Source organism: Neovison vison, chromosome 12, assembly GCF_020171115.1.
Source record: "Neovison vison isolate M4711 chromosome 12, ASM_NN_V1, whole genome shotgun sequence".
In the NCBI taxonomy this organism is placed as follows: domain Eukaryota; kingdom Metazoa; phylum Chordata; class Mammalia; order Carnivora; family Mustelidae; genus Neogale; species Neogale vison.
Genome location: NC_058102.1, coordinates 142,948,971 through 142,969,310, shown reverse-complemented (window position 1 = coordinate 142,969,310; position 20,340 = coordinate 142,948,971). Strand labels below are relative to the sequence as shown.

General features: G+C 46.1%; 1 long non-coding RNA gene across 2 annotated transcripts in view; it reads left to right on the top strand.

Moving 5' to 3' along the window:
* LOC122891994 overlaps positions 1-20,340 on the top strand; it is a 57,923-nt gene that overhangs the window by 11,261 nt on the left and 26,322 nt on the right. The window contains exons 3-5 of one of the 2 annotated variants that reach the window (XR_006381347.1): positions 188-313; positions 601-700; positions 7,675-8,608. This is a non-coding gene — a long non-coding RNA (uncharacterized LOC122891994). Of the gene's footprint in view, positions 1-187; positions 314-600; positions 701-7,674; positions 8,609-20,340 lie in introns of those variants that run through there. The other variant, XR_006381346.1, reaches the window with a different exon arrangement.

Here is a 20,340-nt window from a genome sequence, read left to right as displayed (position 1 = left end):
AATAAGATAGTGTCTTTGCTAGGATGTGAGCGCTAACACTCAGGGGAGGTGGCTGTGTACTGTACCCAGCTGGTGCCAGGTTTGGGTGTTGGGAGTACGTGGGCTGTGTTCTCTCCTTTTCCACGAGGAGGCTAAGCCGGGAGGCAGCTGGGAGGTGCGATCCACACACCTCTTCTTTCGCTCGCAGGCTGTGTTGTAAGTGGACTGACTTCCTTAGTCAGCCTGGAGGCCGCCCCAGGGAGCCGCGCCCACGCTCAGGCCCGTTGAAGCTGATGGAGACTTGGCATCCTGAAATTTCGTCTGCAACTGTTCGGTGAGTGGAAATCCCTAGGCCGGGATGAAGGGGACTTTCAGACACTGTCAGATCCAATTCACCCACGAGGAGAGAAAAGGGAACGGATGACATCACCGATGCCTTGGGTTCTGTGCCAAGAGAGAAGGACGTGGAGGAAGTCCCGACTCTGGGGATTCCCTGGAGAGTAAGATAGTTTAGCTCATTTTTAAAGGTTTCCTAAACGAGAGTTTCAAACAGGTTTCCATACGTCCTAGCCGTTTGGTTCAAAAAGGAATATTCACCCACTTGGAGTGCTTTCCTTCCAGGAAGTCCTACAGGATCTCCCAGTAGCATCAATCAAGGCAGTCTCTCCACACTCCTGACCTCGTCGCTTGTATTTGGGACCGTCCACGGAGCTGGAAAAAGGTGAGACACTGAGACGTGAGACCCGGTACTTTCTCAGACAAAGGACTCTTTCCGAGTCACTGATCTGAAAATACATCTACACCGGCCTGCAGCGAGGCTGTGCAATAATAACCATTGATTACTCGGGAATCTGGGAGTAGGGCGTTTCGGGAAGCAGCGTGGGCTGAGCTCTTTGATCCTAACTTAACTCCGGGAAAAATAAACAGGCGCACTGAGTCATGTATCTTTGGGGTTGCTAATAAGGTAGTGGGTTGCTTGCCGGGGTGTTTACCTTCTTATTTTTAAACTATGACGGTAGGAGGCGGGACAGCTGACTTGTCCACCAAAGCAACCGGTAAGAGGAGGCAGGTGGGCGGCCGCGGACGATGCCATCGGAGGAGCCGTGCGCCGATGTGGGTGCAGCGTGGTCTGGGGTAGCGAAATTCAGAAATAACATGAAAGTCCGTCAACAGGAGATTAATTTGGTAGATGATGGCTTGTTGTGAGCTGTGGATTATTGTGTGTCAGGGGTCCTCTTCCCGGAATATACCCTGCATTGGGTTGGTTAGGATTTATTACGGAACATAGGCTAAGGGAGGCAGGAATGGGAAAGGGAAAGAAATCAAATGAGGGAGTGACTTCAGACTAAATCCAGCACTCACCTGATCCCTGTGGGGGAGCTCTGGAGTATCCGGAGTATCCCTTGTAGGACTAGAGGGAAGGGGCTGGGCTTTTAGAGTCTTACAGCCCCTCCTAGTTCTCAGTGTTAACAGGCCAAATGGCTCCAGAAGGTCAAGGGCAGGACCCAGAAAGGAGCTGCGGATGCTTTATAGTTAAAGAGAAGCGCACACAAGCCCGGGGACCGACACACACTGAAACGGTGACGGGATTGGAGGGTCTCGTTAGTGTCTGCTTTACTCTTAAACGATTGAAGAGAATGAAGTGTGCAGTCCTTCCACTGGACGTTATTTAGAGTAAACACTGCGAAAAAGTGAGAAGGAATGTATCGTAGGCACCAACCAGATGGGTATCCGGTGATTCAGTTCACTTCTGGAGGGAGTGTCCAGTTACGAAAGTGAAAGGGCTCAGTCCCACAGGATCCCCCCCCCCAGCAGTCCCAGGATGTGAGCTGTCCTTCTGGCTGACTGGCTGCAGACTGGGGCTCCCAGGACCCCCTCCTCAAGTTCAAGAACTTGCTAGAATGGCTCACAGAGCTCAGGAAGACCCTTTCACCAATATTTACCAGTTTATTATAAAGGGTACAGCTCAGGAGCAGGAAAATGGAGGAAATGTGTAGGACAAGGGACGTATGAAGGGACAAGAGTCCCCAGTGCCCTCTCCGGGGGCATCACCCTCCCGGCACCTCCACGAGCTCACGGACCCGGAAGCTCATCTGATCTCACGCGAGAGTTTTTAATAGAGCTCCACCTCCTCTCCCCTTCCCCAAGGTTGGTGGGTGGAGCTGAAAGTTCTAGTCCTCTAATCACTGGGGACCAGCCCCATCCCGAAGATATCCAGGGGCGCTACCTGTGTCACCTCATTTGCATAAACTCAAGTGTGATCAAAATGGGCACCTTATGCAAAATGAGGCACTCCAGTTGCTCAGGAAATTCTACCGGTTTAGAGTTCTGTTCTAGGAACTGGGGATAAAGACCAACTAGATTGTTTATTATACTATACGTGTATATTTTGACATCATTTTTTTAAATAAAAAAAATGTGTCTGTGTACATGTAAAGAAAAAAGTCTGGAAGGAAATAGATCCAACATGAGGGACTGGGAAGGGCGGGTAGAGAGGCAGGAGGAGATGTTCAGATTTACGAACAAGAATGTTATGCTTGGGGCGCCTGGATGGCTCAGTGGGTTAAGCTGCTGCCTTCGGCTCAGGTCGTGATCTCGGGGTCCTGGGATCGAGTCCCGCATCTGGCTCTCTGCTCATCGGGGAGCCTGCTTCCCTCTCTCTCTCTGCCTGCCTTTCTGTCTACTTGTGATTTCTCTCTGTCAAATAAATAAATAAAATCTTAAAAAAAAAAAAAAAGAATGTTATGCTTTAGGGGCGCCTGGGTGGCTCAGTGGGTTAAGCCTCTGCCTTCGGCTCAGGTCATGATCCCACCGTGCTGGGATCGAGCCCCACATCAGGCTCTCTGCTCAGCGGGGAGCCTGCTTCCTCCTCTCTCTCTACCTGCCTCTATGCCTACTTGTGATCTCTGTCTATCAAATAAATAAAATGTTTAAAAAAAAAAAGAATGTTATGCTTTATAATAGGAAAAAAATGAAGCAATGTACAAGACCTGTGTCTTGTCACAATAGCATGTGCCTCTGAAGTCCGTGGGCGTCTGCAGTTCTGAGAACCAGACAGTCTTAGTGAAAGGCACATAGTGATTGCTTGGTGCATGTAGGGATGTTTCCCTGCAATGAACAAAACTTTGAAGTCTGCAATTACATATGATACTGGACTGGAAATTGTGGCTTTGGTGGTCTCCATTCCGGATGCCTGCTTGTCATTTGAGGCTGTCTTAGCAAAACATGTTTTTAGCTTGGTGCCTCCTCTTCATGCTTGCGTCCCTGTCCATTGGCTGTTCATTAGTTGAGCCTTTCCTCCCCATGGGGGGTCTGTCTGGGTGGAAAAACCACTCTAATATTCTGCCTTCTGCCTGAATTGGTAGCCCTGCCAGACACTTAATTTGTAGGTAAAACCAGCTCTCTTCCCCGTAATGGTAGGTATTAGAGGTCCAGGTTGATATCAGCCCTTCCTCTGGCCAGTAAACAACCAAGAAGAACCATGAGAAGGTCTGCGGAAGTGGTCACCCGCATCCCTGTAATCACAAAGCCCGAAAGAAAAGCTTGCTATGGTCTTGTGCTAAGCTCTGGGCAAAGAGGACTGCGCGGAGAAAGTCTCTTCACCCTGGAGCGGCAAGGTTTGCGTCAGACCAACTCTTGTCTCGTTTTCCCACCCGTCGTCCGGTCCCTCCATGCACCCCCCCCACCCCCACCGATCGCCTCACGGATGCGCTCATCCACACACCCACCGACTTTCCCACACACCTGTGCGTCCACTCAGCCTCCTGCTCATCTACCCATCTGTCCATCCTTCCTTCCTTCCAGCCACCAACCCGTCCATCCGTCCATCCATCATTCCATCTGCCTGTCCGTATTTCTAATAGTTATTGGGAGACTCTCGTGAGCCAGGCAACATGGTAGGAATGATTCCTAGTCTTTGGCATTTATCCGTTGCAAACATACTTAAAACTCACCTCCCTCTTTTACCCACAGCCTTTATCATCTATTGGAAACCATTTCTGGTCCTCTGACAGCTTCTCATGAGGGTTTGCTTTCTCCTAGCTCTGGGTTCGAGTTACTTCTGTCTCTCAGTCGTACTGCACTGGGTCACAACCATGTCCTGAATGTTCATCACCTGTCAGATACTTTGCAAAGCTCTCTGTGCGCCCACCTAATCTCATGTAATCCTTAAGTGATCCTCAGAAGTGTGGGCTACAACATTTCCATCCTCTTTATTGTGAAATACAACACACACAAAACGGTGCTCTCCCAAATACAGTATGACTCTATGGTTTATTGAAAAGCAAAGTTGTATACATGGAGGTGAAAAAGAGAACATTGCCAGCACCTGTGTTCCCCTCCTTCCGTGCCACCCACTCCGTATCTTCTAGAAGTCACCATCCTGATAACGACCTCTACTTAAAAAAAAAAAAAAAAAAAAGTAGTTTTACCATATAAGCATGTGTCCTTAAACGCGATGGTTTGGTCCTGCTGATTTTGTTAAACATAAATCATATTGTATGTTTTCTGTAGTGATTTTGTTTTTCCCCCTCAACATTAAATTGTTAGGATTCATACATACTTTGCATACAACTTTAAATTTTTAAGATTCATACATACCTTCATTCATACATATTCATACATTTGGTTGCATACATAGAATATATTATTTTTTTTGTTTTCTATATAATTTGAGAGTAGGTGGCGTACATAAGTGAGTTCTCTTTCCCGTGTGTATTTTATTACATGAATATAACTTCGTTTATTTTTCCATCTACTGTTTTGGGACATGAGTGGTTTTCCGGTTTTTGGCAATTACTAAAAATACTTCTGTGAACGTTCTCGCACATGACTTTCAGTGAAAAGAGCCTGCATTTCAGTCTGATTCGCAAATAGGAGTGAAATTGCTTGGCGATGGGCATGCGGTGAATTTTGGTAGGTAATGCTATACAGCTTTCCTAACTGTTGTACTAACTGACCCTTGCACCCACCGTGCACTGGTATGTTTGTGACGCTGCAGCCTGTCTTTCTAATTCCAGTTTTTCTGATCGTTTGTGGTGATAGCTCCTCTTGATTTTAATTTGCATTCCTTTCGTGACAAATTAGGTTGAATGCCTTTTTACGCATTTTTTGGACATTTGTCTCTTACCTTTTGTGAAGTACATTTTGAAGTCTTGGCCCTTTTTATCAGCTTTATTGAGGTCCAATTGCCTTTTAATCCTTTTAGCGCTGTCTTTTGATATTTTCAAAGTAATTTAACTCACCTAGCTTTTCCTTTATAGTTAGCACTTTTCGTGTCCTGCACAGGAAATCTCTCCTTACCCCGAGGTCATGAGAATCTTCTTGCCTGTTATTGTATCAGTCGTGGCAGAGTTAAGAAACAGAAAAGACACCGTGTCCAACAGAGATAATTTGATAAGGAGAAATGGTTCCACGGATCTCACAGCCTGAAGACAAAAAAGGAAGCTTTTAGCAACATGGAGATAACCGCTTCCGAAAACAGGTCATGCCCCTAAGGCCAGGGAACAAAGGGAAGAGTGGGTGTTAGTGGAACCTTGAAGTCAGAGAAGGGAGGCAGGCTCAGGTGCTGTCCAGCTGCTTCTCCGAGCTCCCTCGAGGGAGCAGTGGGATGGGCTGAGCTGGAGGCTGGAGCCAGCTGCGGTGGGCGTGATGGCTACAGCTGGAGGGACCCGTGCCGAACAGCACGTGGAGCCGGAAGGAGGAAGCCTCTCCTCGGTATCTCCCATCTCCCCGTCTTCCTCTTGCAGCTCCTCATGCAGAATCTAGCAGGAAACCAACTGGCAAAGGAGAAATGTAGAGTCCCAGCCCCTGAATCACCAAGCACAGAAGAGGGGGTCTGGAGCTGAGAGACAGAGCTTGGTAGCTGGGACAGTAATCTTCTAGAAGTTTTATCATTTGCCTTTCACATTGACCTTCAGTCCTCCTGGAATTGATTTTTGTGACCCGTAGGAGTCTTGCCTCATGACCTCCACTTCTAATTGACTTAGTATCACTTAATTAGAAGATTGTCTTTTCCAGATTGCTCTCCAGGGCCATGTTCTTATAAATCCAGAGGGTCCATTTCTAGATTCTCTATTATATTCCATTGATTTATTTATCTAAACTTGCACAATATCACCTTAATCAATGTGGCTTTAAAATAAGATTTGTTTTTGGATAGAGTAAATCCTCTCACTTGGTTCTTATTTAAGATTGTCTTGGCTAGTCTTGGCCCATCTGATTTCCATCTGATTCTAGAATAAGTTTCTCAGTTGTCATAAATATGTTGCTGGGATGTTTATTTTAGATTGCATTGACTCTATAGAGAACTTGGGGAAAGTTGACATATTTACAGTACTGGGTTTTTTCAATCCATGAATATGGTGTATTCTTTCTCTTATTTTGGTTTTTAATGTTTTCTTATAATGATACTGATGCTTTTCTGGTGCGTGTCTCTCTCAGGATATTCCATCTGAGGGCACATGATACCTACCTGCGTCTCATATCTGACTGTCAGGAAGAGCCCTCCTTTCCCCCTCATTTATTTCTTCATTTACTTCTCTGCTTTTTATTTTATGGACTCACAGATTCCTATTATAGTCCATGAATTATAATCCATTACTGTCTTCCTTCCATCCTCCCCTCCGGTCCCCGCCCTCCCTCTCTTTCTTCCTTCCTTCTTTCCTTCCTTCCCCTCTCTCTCTCTCTCTTTTTCTCTTTCTTTCCTGATACTCAAATTGTCCCAAACTTGGGGTAGTTGAGCTGGTTCCTTTGTCTTTGACATGTTTCCCTCTCTTTTTTTGAGTAATTCCTTACTTTCTGACCTAAGAGTCCATGCTCCTCTGTGCTTTAGCCGTCTCAGCGTTGGAACAAGCCATGTTTCCAATAAACCCTTGTTCCCGGATCTGGATGGAGGATAATTCCTTGCTTTTTCAATGGCCAGGCCTATGATAAATGTGTGTGCATGTGTGTATGTGTGTGTAAATAAAACTATACACTGATTATAACATATCTGCATGTATAGAATTGTTAGACACAAAAGTTTACATTGATGTCTCCAATTCCAACTGGACCCATTACCTTGCCATCATGCAGGATTGTCTACATAATTCGGGGAGTCCAGTGCAAGATGAAATGTGGGGTCCTTTGTTCAAAACTTATCCAGAATTTCAGCTCCATAGAGCCCTGAACCGAGCAAGGGGCTCTTTTCACAAGGTCTGTGTGAGTGCCTGTGTCTCACACATGCAAAGTAGGCTCTGTCTTCCTCATTCCATGTTTGTGTTTCCCTTTTTCCATTGTGAGAATGCCCAAGGGCAATAGCAACACGCTTTCTCCATCGTTTGGGAACCATATGCAAAATGAAGATGCCCAACGCTTTGGTCAAAAAGGGCAAAAATGTCATGAAGGACACTACATATGAAGCACGCTCTCTTCTTTTGCCATCTCCTGATTTGCCATGGTATTTTTTATCTGCTATTTAATCTCGTTTAAGTAAAGAAAAAATTAAATTTGAACGTTAGCATGAATTCTACTCTTCCTCTTTATATCACAATGGCAATTTTAAATGCAAATATAAGTGCCTTTGACTTCGGAGTGGAACCCCCCAAAATCATATGGTGACTATTTCCTAGTTTGGATGTGCATATGTACTTTTTCATAGGAAGAAGTTGGGATGGTCGTACAAAACTAACCCCAGTGTTTCTGTTTCACTTCTAGATATGCTCACATTCTAACAACACTTGCTACCTTTGGGTTACTGAGGCATGACGAAGGACTGAGAAGAAAAGGCACTCTGGGTTGTCTATCTCTCCCCCTCCCTTCGTGGCATAATTTTCAGTGTATGTGGTCAGTGAACGGAGAGAAGGAAGATGATGCTTGGTCGTTAGCCTTTCCTAGCACAGACACACTGCCTTCTGTGTGCAGTCAAAACAAGTTCAGGGTCAAACACAGCGGTCTTCTGGGGCTCTCTTCTCACCTACCTGATTGCGGGCATTACACACTTTCTTTGCACTCGCTTTGAGCCTCCCTGAGTTCCCATGCGTGATGGCATTGGTTCGAAGACGAAATTGTGAAGAATTTCAGGAGAGTGACAACAGAGCTTTAAACCAAGTGCAGTGTCCTGAGCACAGAGCTCAGTGTGACGGCAACACGTACAGGACTTCTTTTTCAAGAATTTCCTAAGACTCCTCTCCCCACTCTTTACTCCCAAGGTCTTGAACCCCCGCAAAGCTCCCAAGACAGCTTTGTTGTGCTTAAGTGCACATTTCTCTGCATAACTTGAAGTTCTTTCTGATTCTGGTAATGCCGAAGGCGTGTGTGGTTTATTTTCACTCCTTGGTGATCTTGGGCCGTCTGGGGGAGGTGGTGTGGAGAGTTTTAAACTCAAGTGGCTGCTGTTATCCTACAGATTAGGGTGTGTGTATGTGTGTGTGTTTGATGCTATTGTTAGAAATTTTCTTTTTCCACAACTAAAGACTGTTTAATCTTTTTTTGGACTGGGTAACACATTCACAAAGATCAAACATAAAGAGATTAAAGGTATATTAAAGATTTCATTTTCTAATTATGTATGATTCTAATTATGTATGTAATGTAGAAATAATTGCTTTTTAAGAAATTATCCTTGTTAAATTCACATACTGGCTCTTAATAATTCATCTGTAATTTTTTTTTTACTTTTTTACATAAACCAATTATGTAGTTAGAGAATGATGACAGTTTTATTTTTTCTTTCCAATTCAATCCTTTCCCCATTTATCTTGATTTATCTTGCCGTTCAGCCCTCTGGTACAGCATTGAATACAAGTGGTAATAGTGGGCATTCTCGGCTCATTCCTGATCTCAGAGGGAAAGCGTGTAATTTTTCTACCAATAATTTTTTTGTAGATGCCTTTTATTTTTATTTTTTATTTTATTTTTTAAGATTTTACTTATTTATTTGACAGAGAGAGAGATCACAAGTAGGCAGAGAGGCAGCAGAGAGAGGTGGGGAAGCAGGTTCCCTGCTGAGCAGAAAGCCCGATGGGGGCTCGATGCCAGGACCCTGAGATCATGACCCAAGCTGAGGGCAGAGTCTTTCACCCACTGAGCCATCAAGGCACCCCCTCCCCCACTGTCTCTTTTTAAAAGAAATAATTTCCACTTCTCTGCTGTAATTTTTAGTCTTGTATTTTAACTCCTTGAGTGTATGAAACATTTCACACTTCCTGTTGTTCTTTGGAGCCCTGAGTCTTTTTCCCACTGTTTACATTTCAGTGGTCTAGGATGACTTAGACTTGCCTGAGAGAGGAACGCAGCAGTTAAGAAGTTGGGGTGACTGAGAGCCGAGAAAGGGAGGAGAAATAGGCCAGCGTGCAGAGAGAACAGGGAGCAAGGCCTCATGGTTCGTAGCAGTAGACATCAAGCGGCTTGCATTTCTGACCCCCGGCTGAGTCCCGTATACCCACACTTCAGAAGTCAGTGGGCGTATCGAGTACATAAGCTGAGAGGGTCACCCAGTGTGAAAATGGGCAAATTTTCAATCTACTCTTTAAAAACTGATGTCCAGAGGCTTGGGAACAGGCGACAAGAGTGTTGTGACCCTCCAAGTTGCAACGTGTCATTACTGTCATCTCTAGAGGAGATAATAATCCGTATCGTTTTGCTATTTCGGATGACAAGTACAATAGGAATGATTTTACCCATTATGCTACTGTGAAAGTCATGTTTTCGGGTAATGCTTTGATTGTGTCAGCCCCGTGTGGCCAGAGTCCTTCAGGGAGTCCCGTTGCTCTTTGGGCTTTGGGACAAACGTGCTTAGCACAGCTCGCCGCCTGCCTGGTGGCCCGGCCCTTGTCCACTCCCCCGGCCTCATTTTAGACCATTTACTCCTGCAGTCATACAGACTTTCTGAAGTTCCCTTGACCTGGTTATGCGCCCTTCCCTTGGAAGGACCTTGCACTTGCTGGGGGGCATCTGCCTAGTAAGTGTCCCCCATCCCTCCTGCCCAGTTAGCTTCTGACACACCTAGTGTCAAGTGGGGAGGGCAGTCTTCCCAGTCTGGAACTCGCTCAGCTTGAATCCCTGTGAAATGCACTCCTTAGACCACAGGCCTAGCCTCTCTGCCCTCCGGCCCCCAGAGTCGCTGTCTTACACTCATTGGTGTGATTCTTTCCTTCCTGCCTGTTCTCTTACTAGACTCTGGCCCCTGGGGGTAGGCCCCGAGCCGGTGTTCATTCATCACTCCCTCCCCCACAGCGTTCAGTCCTCTGCCTGGGGATAGGAAATACCCAATAAATGTTTGTCAAATCAATGAAGGAAGGAGAGCAAGCTTGTTAATTTCATTGATCTCATCCCAAGTATGGATTTTGCTGGTTTACGAACTTTTCTGAAAAGCGGGTTGGGCAAGAAGCATGAGGAACAGATGATTCAAGTTGTGAAAAAAAAGTGAAAGATGGGTCTTTAAATGTCCTCGGCTACAAGTGATTAGTATTCAGCCACTTCCGCTGTCTGGAACCTGGTTTCAAGTGCCAAGAGAAAATGTGTGTAGAATTTAAACAGATTCTCCTGGAAACACCCGTGTAATGCAATTTGCTAAGATCTATCCGAGGAGGCTGTGCGGATGAAAAATCTGTTCTTTATACATTCACTTTTTTTTTTTTTTTTTTTTAACTGCAGGCATCGTAATGAGGACCTCCCAGGGTCAGGGGAGGGACCTTGGTATTTTCAGGAGGTGGGGAGACATTGCCCGCTGTTTGGTCATCATCAGAGGGAACAGAGGGACTGGTCGTGATTGCTGTGTGTCTGGTACGGAGGGTTCTAGGCGTCAGTGCTGTGTGCCACACTCAGATAAGACAGGGCTGAGAACTAAAAAAAAGTGTCCTCTTTAGTTGACTTCCTGGTGCCTGCGGGACAGTCCGGGAAGTCCCCTAGTCACTGACGGGCTCTCAAGGGAGCCTGCTGGGAGCCTGGGAGCCGAGTGGCAGCGAGTCAAAGTGTAGACTTGGCTTGGGGTGGCGGGATGAACCTCGTGGTCCGGTGCTCAGAGGTGGGCTGGGAAGCTCCGCACTGATTAAACAGAACACTTCCGAGCCGAGACGTGGGCTTTCCCCAGTAACAACCTGTTCTCTCTCACCCCCTGGGTGTCTCCTGATTCAGTGAAATGCTGGCACTGTCTGCTGGGGTTAGCGCAGACCTCTCAGGGGACGGGCTCAGTCCCACAGGACTGTCCCCCCGCCTCCTGAGACCCATCGCAAGGGTTAGGTTGTTTCTGTGAACGCCGGGAAAGTCGGCCCCTTGAGGTCTGAGGATTTGCTCAAACGGCTCCAGAGCTCCGGGGGCAGCTGACTTGCCCTTACGGGTTTGTTATAAAGGAGGAGACGCAGGAACACCCACCCAGACAGGAGTGCAGCTCCCGTGATCTCTCTGCTGGGCCCCCCTCCCAGCACCTCTCCACACTCCCCAGCCAGGAAGCTCATCTCCTCGTTCTAGAATGTTCGGAGAGCCCACCTGCAGGCCCCACTGCCCTCCTGAGGGGTCCAGGGTCCTGAAATCCCCACCCGGGTCACCTCGTGAGCAAAAATTTGGGTGTGCTCAGAAGGAATGCCTTATGAATAACAAACAACACTCCCGTTACTCGGAAAATCCCTAGGGTTTTCGGAACTCTGCCCCAGAAGCAGGGGACAAACACCAAATAGATTTCCTATCATGCCCTGATTACGCTCTCGCTGTGTGACCTTGTGTGAGATGGTCAGCCCTTAGCCATGGGTCTCTAACAGGAAGTCACTGTGTAGAACAAACGGGGCAGTGTGCCTGCTTGGTAGAAAGCATTAAAGGGCTTTGGGGACCTGAAAGCCACAGCACCATGTCCGAGAGGTGGGTCTGTAAAGCAGGTTGTGGTGGGCTTTTTGGCTCCCGTTCTCTGGGCATATTTTTAAAGCTAAATTTAAATGAACTTGGGTAAACTTGAAAGGGAGAAAGTGCTCCAAAAGGGCACAGGCTTTCAGAGAGGTGGGTGTGGAGTCGGGGAGCCATTCATGTATTTGCTGAGCAAATATTGATCGGGGTTGGCCCTGTGTGGGAATCTGTGCTTAGCACTGAGGTGCGCTGCTGGGAAAGGCACGCAGTGGCCCCTGTCCTCCTAGTGCTTCTTCTTCTTCTTCTTCTTCTTTTTTTTTTTTTAAAAGAGCACAAGTAGGCAGAGAGGCAGGTAGAGAGAGAGGGGGAAGCAGGCTCCCTACTGAGCAGAAAGCCCGATGTGGGACTCGATCCCAGGACCCTGAGATCATGACCTGAGCTGAAGCCAGAGGCTTTAACCCACTGAGCCACCCAGGCACCCCCCTCCTAGTGCTTCTGATCGAGCAGGGAAGACGCGGATGCCGCAGTCCCGGGCTTCACAACCGTTGTGAATGCGTTGAGTACATGGTGAAGTGCAGACTGCCCCAAGTTCACGCCATGCAGGGGCTGTCCCCAGGCTGGTACACTCTGATAAAGGGCTGATGGGGGCACTGCTCCAGAGCTGACAAGTGTCCCAGACGTCACTTTAGGACACGTAGGCAAGTGTCTCCCCAGTTCCCTGCCGTGACTTCAGGCTGCCTAAAGGTGATCCTTCTGGTTGCCCCAGTAAGACACGGGGGTGCTGGTTTCTTAATTAGACCCTGAGTTGACACTCAGGTGTATGGATTCTGGCCCATGCACTGAACTAGGTCTTCCTGGATCCCAGAAGCTCTCTGCTTTGACTGGTTTCCATCGGACTCGTTCCTCATCCTGGGTTTGTGCAAGCCCTCAGCTGCGTGGAAAGAGTCCCTTTCAGCTCTCTCTGTCTTCTTTTTTCTTTAAAGATTTTATTTATTCATTTGACAGAGGGAGAGACACAGCGAGAGAGGGAACACAAGCGGGGAGAGTGGGCGAGGAAGAAGCAGGTTTCCTCAATCCCGGACCCCAGGATCATGACCTAGGCCGAAGGCAGACGCTAACAACTGTGCCACCCAGGCGCCCCATTTCAGCTTTCTTGGGAACAGGACCAGACAGGGGAGGCAGGATTTCAGGTCGCGTCAGTAGGCCCGAGGTGGAGACTGATCAGAGAGGGTCCCCGACAGAACAGAAAGAGCGAGAAAACATTCTCAATTTCCTATGAAGTTCAAACATCATCTGCATGGTAAGTGCCGTCAGGGTCGCAGGCATTTTCTTGGGGACCGTAAGGCGACTGCCTGCGTGCCGTTGCTCGCCACCCTGTATGCTGTGCTACAGGTGGTCTGAACCACTGCTACAATCACAGACGAGGCCGAAAGTAAAGAAACCGTCTCACGCGTGGTGCCCGCTCCTCGTCTGGGGTCGGAGTACTGGCTGTCTGGTAGGGGAAAGGTTTTGCATTCTGATCGGGCGTCTCAGGCTTCTGAGAGCGTTGCAGGAGGGAGGCTCCCGTTGGCCCACATCCGAGCAGCGCTTTGCAGTTTCCGCAGCGCTCAGTCCTGAGCCAGGCATTCGGCAGCCTTGCTCTGCCAGCGATTTTCTCGGTGGCTCCACTCCCGGGGCCCGAGACCCCCCATGAAGAGAGCAGGGAGATTGAACGAAAGGATGTGTCTGTTGTGGGTTGGATTATGTCCCCCCAAAAAAACCATATGTTAGAGTCCCAACCCCCAGTACCCTCCAATGTGGCCTTACTCGGAGACAGGGTCTCTGCAGAGGTGATGAGGTTAAAATGCGGTTTGTTGGTAGGGAGCGCTCTCATTCAACGTGACTGGTGGCCGGAGAGACAGAAGATTTGGACACAGGGACCCACTGAGAAGGAGGACGATGTGAACTGACAAAAGGAAAACCCGTTGCCCACAAGCCAAGGAGAGAGGCCTCAGAGGGAACCCATTCTGCCGACCCCTTGATCTGGGCTTGCAACCTTTGGAAGCACGAGACCAATTTCTGTTGCAATCACCAGCCTGTTCTGCTTTGCTCCGGCAACCCTAGCTGGCTAATACGACATCTTTATGCTTTTTCCTGCCACCGACCCTTTTGGTGAAGGAAGGTTGACTCCGGACCCTTTCTCAGAATAATGCCTCCATGTAAAAAATATGACACCAAATGACTAAGCGTGTTTATTGAAAGCAGTTTCAAAATACCAAACATTTGTGAAGAGTAACACAGGTGCTGCTTGAATAGCAGATTAAAAGGCAAGATATGTGCAAGTCTAACACAACCGTGAGCTCTAAGGAGAGGGGAAGGGCCAAGGATATTTGAAGATATTGGCAACAACCAGAAAGTGACGTGAACATAGGGTTTTTATTGGTCGCAGGCACAGACACCGCTGATGGGTCTGATGCCTTCCTTCATGGTTAAAACGCTAAATATCCGTGGTTGGTTAGCGGAGCAAGGATTTTTTAAAATTTTTCAACCAGGTGTACGTGTTCCTGGACTGGATGACGGCGGAGGTCTTGAGATCTCTCTTGTGATTAGGGGACTCTGATTTCTCTTGGAGGCTAACGTCTGTGGCTTCTTGCCTGGTCCCACGAATCCTCCAGCTGGGCCGTGGGGACTTGGTTCCAGCGGCTGGTGGTCACGTCACACCCTCCCCCTTTCTGTTGTCCTGGTGGCAGGGCCCATTTGCTTCCTGGACGTGGCCCCCATCTCCGGTGCAAACACCAGACTGCTTACTGGGGAAGACTTCTCTGCATAGCTGACTTGTGACTCAGCCCAGTCACCCTAGTCATCGCTGTGTGACTCAGCTGAGCCTTGCTGGGGTCCCCCACAGGCAGGAAGTAGCTGATTATCTATCCCAGGGAATGCCTCCTTGCCTTGTGATGGAGCCAGTGATCGATGAGTCACGGGCCTCCGGTCAGCTGGTCTCTGCTCGCACACGGCGGACCCCAGGCCCTGGTCCCTCTGGGAATTTTCACATGAGCTCATCTCATTAATGCAAATAACCACACACTCCGGCCTTCCCCGGACAGGTTCTTATCACGCAAAAAGGAAACCTTTGTTTGGACCTTGTCCTTTAAGTGGAGGGATTACATCACCATAAATAGAAACATTTTCTTTATGGTGTCAGGAAGGATCCTGGTCTTCAAATAAACATAGAGGTCACCTCTGGAGGTATCTGGGCAGAATTTTGGAGGTGTTTGGATGGAACATTACAGCGGTCCACTGATTCTTGTATTTGTTTATTTATTTATGAACAAATGTGTAAGCATGAAGTGGGGGTAGTGGGAGAGAGAATTTTTTTTTTTTAAGATTTTATTGATTTATTTGACAGACCAGGGGAGGAAGAGGGAGAGGGAGAAGCAGGCTCCTCACTGAGCAGAGAGCTCCAGGGTTCTATCCCAGGATCCTGGGATCTTGACCCGTCGACGGCAAATGCTTAACCAGCTGAGTGATCCAGGTGCCCCGAGAGAGAGTCTTAGACAGACTTCATACCCAATGTGGAGCCTGATGGGGGGCTTCAGTCTCAAGACCCTGAGATCATGACTTGAGCCAAAATCAAGGGTTGAATACTTAGCCGACTGAAGGACCCAGGCGCCTCGGTGTTCCACTGATGTTAAGATGCACCTCCTTCATGCTTGGATATCTCTGAAATCAGGATGTTCCTTACAATTCCTGGCATTTTGTATTTGACAATATTGGGTGCATAAACAGTCGGTTTGGGAAGTAGAAGATTTTGGTGAAAAGGACCGACACTTCTGTCCACCCAAAAGAAGACTTCAGTTGCTTAGAGTAGTTAGCCAAATGTTACCTTAATTTTGGGATTTTTGGCCTCTGAATCAGGTTCATGGGTAGCTTATTTTATACATAGATAACAAACAGGATAATTCTTCAAAAAGAAGCGTGAGGTGGGAATGGAAAGAGTTGCTATTTATTTGTGTGGATGAGTTATAATGTGTTTTAGATCATCCTTTAAAAAATGTATCAAAGTACCAAATGCGTGTTTGTGGATCCCTTTAACAAAAAGATTATGCTTCAGCAAAAACCAAACATCTCTATATATGGAATTGTCATTTAACTCCTGGTAGGTTAGTTGCATGTTAACAGCTGACTTTACTTAACTCTTGACTCTAATAACATGAATTTGAGTTCTGCCAAGGACCAACAAAACTTTTGGCTTTTCAGGGCAATGGCCTGTGGGCAACGACAGAGGTGTAGCAGCCCCTGGTGGAGTTCAATGGTCTTCAAAAAAGGAGAATTATTTGCATAACAGTTAAATTTCTTTTAAAAACTATGAAATCCTTGTAGGTTCAAGGGAGTTGCAAGACAAAAGGCACAGGGAGGTCCTTTTGCTCTTCACCCAGCTTCCCCGATGGCAACGTCCTCCATGACTGCAATACGATGTCATCACCAGGGTATCGCCATCTGTCCCCATAGCTTATCCAGATTGCCCATGTTTTATGTGCATTCGTGAGTGAGTGTGTGTGTGTTTGTGTGTGTGTGAATAGTTCTATGCAATATTATCACATGTGTAGATTCCTGTAACTCACCAGAGTCCATCAACATGGAGCCATCAACATAAATCTTCCTTGAGCTACACCCACCTCCCATCCCTAACCCCAGGCAACTACTAACCTGCTCTCCTTCTCTGTAATTGTGTCATTTCAAGAACGTTGCATCAATGGAATCCTACAGTGTTTAACCTTTTGGCTGACTTTTTTCACTTGGCACAGTTCCTTTGATCCTCCACAATGTTGCATGTGTGAATAATTCATTCCTTTTTAGTGCTGAGTAATATTTCACGATGTGGGTGTACCAGGGTTTATTTAACCATTTATCCACTGAAGGAAATTTATTTCTTATTTTTTTTCTCTTGCGAATAAAGCTGCTTTCTGCCTAGTGATTTGAAAGGTAAAATTGATACTGCCTACTAGACTTAACCGTTTTGCTGAGGGCAGATTGCGTCGTATATACATTTTTTATGTGCTTGGTGTAGTGTTCTCTACGCATGCTCATTAAATGCTTAGTGACGGGATAGAAACGAAGCGGCCATTTCAAGGAGACCGTAGGGGGGTGCTTCAAATCAAAGATTTAGATCCAGACTAGAATTTGGGGCCTGACTGTCCTCTCCTGGCTGATTTAGTGCAGACCTCTGTTCCTCATCTGCAAAATGGGAGAATTCCAGGACTGCTGTTGTCAGGGTGTCGTAAAGATGCGCATGAACCTCTGAGCAGTCTGTTAATCTGTAAGTGCTTGATCATTTTCAGCTGTTGTTACTAACTATCCCTAAGCAGATCATGGATCTAAGTAAGATCATAATAATGCATTAGCCATAACTTCTAATTACTTTTATTCTGAAATACTTTAACGTTTGAATGAAGATGCACCATCATATATGTGATATTTAGATAAATTTAAATTATGTTTATGTTGGGACCTGGGTGGCTCAGTTCATTAAGCATCTGCCTTCAGCTCAGGTCATGATCCAAGGGTGCTGGGATCGAGCCCCACATCGGGCTCCCTGCTCAGTGAGGAGCCTGCTTCTCCTTCTCCCTCTGCCCCTCGCCTCTGCTTGTTGTGCTCTCTCTCAATAAAATCTAAAAAAAAAATTACGTATACATGAACATTTACAATATCTTGTGTCTTTGAAGTGACAGCTCTTAACCTTGTAATGTCTAGTGTTACAAACATTAATAGTCAGATATCTAACATGCATAGTTATGAATGTTTTCATTCATAGTCAGATATCTAACATGCATATGCATATTTTAGACATTTGGAAGGATGGGAATATTCTTTTCTGTGGAGCTGTTCAGGGTTCCTATCAGCCTTGAGAAATGGCATCTGGTCTTATGAAAGTGGGCTGAACAGATTTTATTTCTCCCTTTCCATTGTACTGTAAGTGGCAAGTGTCTTGGTTCCTTTTTTTCCTTTTCTTTTTCATAAATTTCACGGCTGTCTGAACACTTAGAGAGGAGAGGCTATCTCCTGTTGTCTGCTTGGGGTCACAGCCTGTGTGCTTGGGGTCACGTTCAGGGGGAGTGTCTCTCCAGTGACCTCCTGGAATGTCATACTCAGTAAAGCCATGAGTCATACAGAATCTCCCGCCAGACAACATGAGGCGACAATTAGAAACTAACCATTAACTAGCTCCAGGGGCAGGAGGAGGTGAGGAAAATTTCCAGCCATTGGACAAATAAAGACCAGTGATATTTACCATTGCATAAATGGAGCTAGAGTCAATTAGCTTTGACATGTCAAGGTCCTTGTGTGAGAGGCAGTGTTGGGTTTATAAAGATTACTTTCTCATCGTGCTTGACCCTGGCAGGATGCAGTGTGTGTAAGAAGGGGTGTTAAGATGTACCTCTTGGAGGAATCTGGGATTTGCAGGCGGGTGGAGTAGCCAGATACGAGAGGCAGGGGACCCCGGAGCTTTTCTGCACTGTGCACAGCACACACCAGCCACATCTGACGAGTCACCTTCCTGCTCAGGTGCCTCTCCCTCAACCACCCTTCCCTGGAGAGATTCTACTCATCTCTCAAGACCTACTACCAGTGTCACTTCCTTTATGAAGCCTTCCTTACCTCTACAAGACAGAATAAGTTGGGTTTTTTTCCCTCTGTAGTGAGGATCCCTTATTATGTCTATATAATTAATCATAAAAGCTATAATATATATCACAAAACTCTATCCTTAGCCTATGGATGAGATGGGATATATTAATTGATTTTTGAATGTTGAACCACAGCTTTGCCTCTCTGGCACCAATTCTGTTGGCTGTGATGTATAGTTCTTTGTTCATACATTGTTGGAGTCACATTTGCTAATTTTCTGTTGAGCATTTTTGCATCTGTGTTCATGAGAGAGAACCGTCTGTCGTTTCCTTTTGGTATCTTTGGTTTTGGTGTGCGGGGAATGTTCATAGAGTCGTTAGGAAGTGTTCCCTCTCCTGTTTTCTGGAACAGATGGTAGAAAATGAATATGATTTGCTCCTTTAAAGTTTAGTAAAATTCACCAGCGGAACTATCCAGGCCTGGTGCTTTCCATCTGGGAAGATTATTAATTACGGAGTCAGTCTCTTTAATAAATAGAAGCCTACTCTGATTGCTTCTTCTTGTGGGAGTTGTGGTAGACTCTGTCTTTGAAGGAATGAGTCCATGTCATCAAAATTATCACATTTGTGGGTATAGAGTAATCCATAATATTCCTTTATTATCTTTTTAATGTCCGTGGGACCTTTGGTGATGATGTCTGTACTTTCATTTCTTATATTAGTGATTCGTGTCTTATCTCTTTTATTCTTGGTTAGCATGACTAGGGGTTTCCCAGGTTTTTAAAATTTATTATTATTATTATTATTTTTAATTTAAAGATGTTTTAAAATTTATTTGACACAGAGAGAGATCACAAGTAAGCAGAGCAGCAGGCAGAGAGAGAGAGGGAAGCCGGCTCCCTGCCGAGCAGAGAGCCCAAGGCAGGGCTTGATCCCAGGACCCTGAGATCATGACCCAAACCAAAGGCAGAGGCTTAACCCACTGAACCACCCAGGCACCCCAGGTTTCCCAGTTTTATTGATGTTTCAAACAATCTAAGGGGTTTGAAGTGGCGGGGGGTGGGGTGGGAGGTTGGGGTACCAGGTGGTGGGTATTATAGAGGGCACGGCTTGCATGGAGCACTGGGTGTGGTGAAAAAATAATGAATAATGTTTTTCTGAAAATAAATAAATTAAAAAAAAAAAGAACTACCTTGTGGTTCGATTTTATCTATTGTTTTCCTGTTTCCAATTTCATTGATTTCTGCTCTAATTTTTCTTATTTATTTTTTTCTGCTTACTTTGGATTTAATTTGCTCTACCTTTTTATTTGCCTAAGGTAGAAGCTTAGATCACTGATTTCATATATATTTTTAGATATTATTTAAATTCAATTAGCCAACTTACTGACATCATTAGTTTCAGATGTAGTCTTCACTAATTCATGTGTGTGTGTGTGTGTGTGTGTGTTTAATGTATGCATTCCATGATAAACATTTCCCTCTAAGCACTGCTCTGTTCCTCCAGATTTTGGTGGGTTGTATTTTCATTTTCTTCAAAACATTTAAAAATGTTTCCTTAGTCTTCTTCTTTGACTCATGCATTATTTAACAGTGTGTTGTTTAATCCCCAATTATTCTGTGGTTTTTTTCCAACTGTCTTTCTGCTGTTGATCTTTAGTTTGATTCCACTGTGGTCTGAGAGCACTTTTTTAAAGATACAGTTTCTTGACCCAGAATGTGGTCTCCTGGTGTAGGTTCCATGAGACCTTGAGAAGGCTGTGTACCTGCTGCTGTCGGGTGAAGCAGACCACAGATGTTAGTTACATCCAGTTGACTGACATCACTGTTCCGTTCACCCTGTCTTTACTGACTTTCTGCCTGTGGACTGACTGTTTCGGATGGAGGGGTGTTGCACCCCTCCTGTAATGATGGGTGTTTCTGTTTCACTTTGTGTTTCCATC